Genomic DNA, 6,287 nt, shown 5'->3' with positions numbered 1-6,287 from the left:
CGGATGGTGGATAAAGAACCTCGACTAACATCCAAACAAGTTCAAGCTGCCCTGCAGTCTGAGGGTACAACAGTGTCACCCCGTACTATCCGTCGGCGTCTGAATGAAAAGGGACTGTATGGTAGGATACCCAGGAAGACCCCGCTTCTTACCCCGAGACAGAAAAAAGCCAGGCTGGAGTTTGCCAAAACTTACCTGAGACAGCCTAAAACGTTTTGGAAGAATGTTCTATGGTCAGATGAGACAAAAGTAGATGGGAAAAAGCATCAACATAGAGTGTACAGGAAAAAAAAGAGGCATTCAAAGAAAAGAACACGGTCCCTACAGTCAAACATGGCGGAGGTTCCCTGATGTTTTGGGGTTGCTTTGCTGCCTCTGGCACTGGACTGCTTGACCGTGTGCATGGCATTATGAAGTCTGAAGACTACCAACAAATTTTGCAGCATAATGTAGGGCCCAGTGTGAGAAAGCTGGGTCTCCCTCAGAGGTCATGGGTCTTCCAGCAGGACAATGACCCAAAACACACTTCCAAAAGCACTATAAAATGGTTTGAGAGAAAGCACTGGAGACTTCTAAGGTGGCCAGCAATGAGTCCAGACCTGAATCCCATAGAACACCTGTGGAGAGATCTCAAAATGGCAGTTTGGAGAAGGCACCCTTCAAATATCAGGGACCTGGAGCAGTTTGCCAAAGAAGAATGGTCTACAATTCCAGCAGAGCATTGTAAGAAACTCATTGATGGTTACCGGAAGCGGTTGTTCGCAGTTGTTTTGGGTAAAGGTTGTGCAACCAAGTATTAGGCTGAGGGTGCCAATACTTTTGTCTGTCCCATTTTTGGAGTTTTGTGTGAAATGATCAATGATTTGATTTTTGCTTCATTCTCTTTTGTGTTTTTTCCTTGTAAGCAAATTAAATGAAGAGAATAAGACCAAAGAATTTGTGATTGCAATCAGGAAGAAACTGAGTATTATCTGACAGAATTGCAGGGGTGCCAATACTTTTGGCCAGCACTGTATGCTTGTCATGTGATGTGAATTGTGTCCTGCGTCTTTTGTGAATACTGTGTAATGTCACGTATAAGGTAATATTGTGATATCTTACTGTGTAGTGTATAATAGTGTGGTGGTGTGAAGTATAATATGCAAAGTGTTATGAGATATGTAATATATAATGTAGGTGTTCTATGCAAACATTATAACTGTGTGAGAGGTAAGTCTGCCCAGCAACAGACTGCCGGATCAGAGATAGTTAATGTTGGGACTAGCCCACAGTTGGATGGGTAATCTGCTGGGGACAGAGAGGGGTCTTTATCCAGACTTCAGTTAAGTCCTAATGTGCAGTAAGAGTGGATATATAATCTGCAGGTTGTCGAGGCCATGTGTATTGGGTCACTTGTGGCAGGAAGAGAAAGAGACCAGACGGAGACACAGGGTGTGCACAGCGTTGTACCTAGAAACCGATCCTCAATCAGAGTGGACCCAGATGATAGAAGTCAGGGGACAGAGGCCTAGCAGCCAGGCCCCTTGAACTATCAAGGTACCGGGTGATTTCTACTGGTGAGGGACGGAAGTGGCCAGGCCTCTTAACTGTCATGTCAATGTTCCGGGTTAACCTCAACTGGCGCATGAACGTAGCCAACCTACCGAGCGGGTTCCCACGAGATGTCCAGGAGGACAAAGAGTTAGTTCACTCATCATGGGATCCATATGGGGGCTAGGCGTGGGACTGCAGGAAAGAAAGGTGACTGTCACGGTGTGCTGTAACCCTGTATTGAGTTGCACTGGCACGCCTCGGCCCAGTTACATCTGAAGCTACCCAGAGGGAAGATGAACTGTGTCTGATAATGCTGAGTGGAACTGAAACGTGTGGGAAGCTTTGCACCTGCTACCGCCAACATAAAGTTCTAACTGTTGGTCTCTTGATTTATCTTATGGTCCCAGCCAGCCAAGAACAGCTATAGCATGCAGCCTGTACGAACACACAGCCCACACTACCAAAGTCCACACACCCAGCCAGGACCATGGCTTCCATCTATAGTGCGGGGGAGTCAGTCTCTTGACCACAGCTACTGCCCCGCGCCACATTGCACTACCCCATACTCCATGTGCTGCCCTACAGTGGCTTAGTACTACTGCCCCATATTCCATGTATTGCCCTAGAGCGTCCAAGTACTACTGCCTTATACTTCATGCGATGCCTGACAATGTCCAAGAACTACTGTCCTCCATCGCACCCCCTTGTATCCCTCCGTCGCACCCCCTTGTATCCCTCCGTCGCACCCCCTTGTATCCCTCATCGCACCCCCTTGTATCCCTCCGTCGCACCCCCTTGTATCCCTCCGTCGCACCCCCTTGTATCCCTCCGTCGCACCCTCTTGTATCCCTCCGTCGCACCCTCTTGTATCCCTCCGTCGCACCCCCTTGTATCCCTCCGTCGCACCCCCTTGTATCCCTCCGTCGCACCCCCTTGTATCCCTCATCGCACCCCCTTGTATCCCTCCGTCGCACCCCCTTGTATCCCTCCGTCGCACCCCCTTGTATCCCTCCGTCGCACCCCCTTGTATCGCTCCGTCGCACCCCCTTGTATCCCTACATCTCACCTCCTCTTATTCCTTCATATCACCCCTTTGTTACATAGTAACGTAGGTTGAATAAAGCCCTCTGTCCATAAAGTTCAACCTTCCTCCCCCAATTGTAAATTTTGTCATTAATTTAACTATAACCCACAATGTTCTGTACTGAGGAAATCCTCCAGCCCTTGTATAAAGCTGTTATAGTGTCGGCCCCTGTATAAAGCTGTTATAGTGTCGGCCCTTGTATAAAGCTGTTATAGTGTCGGCCCCTGTATAAAGCTGTTATAGTGTCGGCCCCTGTATAAAGCTGTTATAGTGTCGGCCCCTGTATAAAGCTGTTATAGTGTCGGCCCCTGTATAAAGCTGTTATAGTGTCGGCCCCTGTATAAAGCTGTTATAGTGTCGGCCCCTGTATAAAGCTGTTATAGTGTCGGCCGCTGTATAAAGCCGTTATAGTGTCGGCCCCTGTATAAAGCTGTTATAGTGTCGGCCCCTGTATAAAGCTGTTATAGTGTCGGCCCCTGTATAAAGCTGTTATAGTGTCGGCCCCTGTATAAAGCTGTTATAGTGTCGGCCCCTGTATAAAGCTGTTATAGTGTCGGCCCCTGTATAAAGCTGTTATAGTGTCGGCCGCTGTATAAAGCCGTTATAGTGTCGGCCCCTGTATAAAGCTGTTATAGTGTCGGCCCCTGTATAAAGCTGTTATAGTGTCGGCCCCTGTATAAAGCTGTTATAGTGTCGGCTCCTGTATAAAGCTGTTATAGTGTCGGCCCCTGTATAAAGCTGTTATAGTGTCGGCCCCTGTATAAAGCCGTTATAGTGTCGGCCCCTGTATAAAGACGTTATAGTGTCGGCCGCTGTATAAAGCTGTTATAGTGTCGGCCCCTGTATAAAGCTGTTATAGTGTCGGCCCCTGTATAAAGCTGTTATAGTGTCGGCCCCTGTATAAAGCTGTTATAGTGTCGGCCCCTGTATAAAGCTGTTATAGTGTCGGTTCCTGTATAAAGCTGTTATAGTGTCGGCCCCTGTATAAAGCTGTTATAGTGTCGGCTCCTGTATAAAGCCGTGATAGTGTCGGCCCCTGTATAAAGCTGTTATAGTGTCGGCCCCTGTATAAAGCTGTTATAGTGTCGGCCCCTGTATAAAGCTGTTATAGTGTCGGCCCCTGTATAAAGCTGTTATAGTGTCGGCTCCTGTATAAAGTTGTTATAGTGTCGGCTCCTGTATAAAGCTGTTATAGTGTCGGCCCCTGTATAAAGCTGTTATAGTGTCGGCCCCTGTATAAAGCTGTTATAGTGTCGGCCCCTGTATAAAGCTGTTATAGTGTCGGCTCCTGTATAAAGCTGTTATAGTGTCGGCTCCTGTATAAAGCTGTTATAGTGTCGGCCCTTGTATAAAGCCGTTATAGTGTCGGCCCCTGTATAAAGCTGTTATAGTGTCGGCCCCTGTATAAAGCAGTTATAGTGTCGGCCCTTGTATAAAGCCGTTATAGTGTCGGCCCCTGTATAAAGCTGTTATAGTGTCGGCCCCTGTATAAAGCTGTTATAGTGTCGGCTCCTGTATAAAGCCGTTATAGTGTCGGCCCTGTATAAAGCTGTTATAGTGTCGGCCCCTGTATAAAGCTGTTATAGTGTCGGCCCCTGTATAAAGCCGTTATAGTGTCGGCCCCTGTATAAAGCTGTTATAGTGTCGGCTCCTGTATAAAGCTGTTATAGTGTCGGCTCCTGTATAAAGCTGTTATAGTGTCGGCTCCTGTATAAAGCTGTTATAGTGTCGGCTCCTGTATAAAGCTGTTATAGTGTCGGCTCCTGTATAAAGCTGTTATAGTGTCGGCTCCTGTATAAAGCTGTTATAGTGTCGGCTCCTGTATAAAGCTGTTATAGTGTCGGCTCCTGTATAAAGCTGTTATAGTGTCGGCCCCTGTATAAAGCTGTTATAGTGTCGGCCCCTGTATAAAGCCGTTATAGTGTCGGCTCCTGTATAAAGCTGTTATAGTGTCGGCCCCTGTATAAAGCTGTTATAGTGTCGGCCCCTGTATAAAGCTGTTATAGTGTCGGCCCCTGTATAAAGCTGTTATAGTGTCGGCTCCTGTATAAAGCTGTTATAGTGTCGGCCCCTGTATAAAGCCGTTATAGTGTCGGCCCCTGTATAAAGCTGTTATAGTGTCGGCTCCTGTATAAAGCTGTTATAGTGTCGGCTCCTGTATAAAGCTGTTATAGTGTCGGCTCCTGTATAAAGCTGTTATAGTGTCGGCTCCTGTATAAAGCTGTTATAGTGTCGGCTCCTGTATAAAGCTGTTATAGTGTCGGCCCCTGTATAAAGCTGTTATAGTGTCGGCCCCTGTATAAAGCTGTTATAGTGTCGGCTCCTGTATAAAGCTGTTACAGTGTCGGCCCCTGTATAAAGCTGTTAAAGTGTCGGCCCCTGTATAAAGCTGTTATAGTGTCGGCCCCTGTATAAAGCTGTTATAGTGTCGGCTCCTGTATAAAGCTGTTACAGTGTCGGCCCCTGTATAAAGCCGTTATAGTGTCGGCTCCTGTATACAGCTGTTATAGTGTCGGCCCCTGTATAAAGCTGTTATAGTGTCGGCTCCTGTATAAAGCCGTTATAGTGTCGGCTCCTGTATACAGCTGTTATAGTGTCGGCTCCTGTATAAAGCCGTTATAGTGTCGGCTCCTGTATAAAGCCGTTATAGTGTCGGCTCCTGTATACAGCTGTTATAGTGTCGGCTCCTGTATAAAGCCGTTATAGTGTCGGCTCCTGTATACAGCTGTTACAGTGTCGGCCCCTGTATAAAGCCGTTATAGTGTCGGCTCCTGTATAAAGCTGTTATAGTGTCGGCCCCTGTATAAAGCTGTTATAGTGTCGGCTCCTGTATAAAGCCGTTATAGTGTCGGCTCCTGTATACAGCTGTTATAGTGTCGGCTCCTGTATACAGCTGTTATAGTGTCGGCTCCTGTATAAAGCTGTTATAGTGTCGGCCCCTGTATAAAGCTGTTATAGTGTCGGCTCCTGTATAAAGCCGTTATAGTGTCGGCTCCTGTATAAAGCCGTTATAGTGTCGGCTCCTGTATACAGCTGTTATAGTGTCGGCCCCTGTATAAAGCTGTTATAGTGTCGGCTCCTGTATAAAGCCGTTATAGTGTCGGCCCCTGTATAAAGCTGTTATAGTGTCGGCCCCTGTATAAAGCTGTTATAGTGTCGGCCCTGTATAAAGCTGTTATAGTGTCGGCTCCTGTATAAAGCTGTTATAGTGTCGGCTCCTGTATAAAGCTGTTATAGTGTCGGCTCCTGTATAAAGCTGTTATAGTGTCGGCCCCTGTATAAAGCTGTTATAGTGTCGGCCCCTGTATAAAGCTGTTATAGTGTCGGCTCCTGTATAAAGCTGTTATAGTGTCGGCCCCTGTATAAAGCTGTTATAGTGTCGGCCCCTGTATAAAGCTGTTATAGTGTCGGCTCCTGTATAAAGCTGTTATAGTGTCGGCTCCTGTATAAAGCCGTTATAGTGTCGGCCCCTGTATAAAGCTGTTATAGTGTCGGCCCCTGTATAAAGCTGTTATAGTGTCGGCCCTGTATAAAGCTGTTATAGTGTCGGCCCCTGTATAAAGCTGTTATAGTGTCGGCCCCTGTATAAAGCTGTTATAGTGTCGGCTCCTGTATAAAGCTGTTATAGTGTCGGCTCCTGTATAAAGCTGTTATAGTGTCGGCCCTGTAT

This window comes from Phyllobates terribilis, unplaced genomic scaffold (genome assembly GCF_046119375.1).
Source record: "Phyllobates terribilis strain yellow unplaced genomic scaffold, ASM4611937v1 Scaffold_2__4_contigs__length_985480577, whole genome shotgun sequence".
Taxonomy (NCBI): Eukaryota; Metazoa; Chordata; class Amphibia; order Anura; family Dendrobatidae; genus Phyllobates; species Phyllobates terribilis.
The sequence above is the reverse complement of the archived record's forward strand: the minus strand, read 5'-3'. Positions refer to the sequence as shown.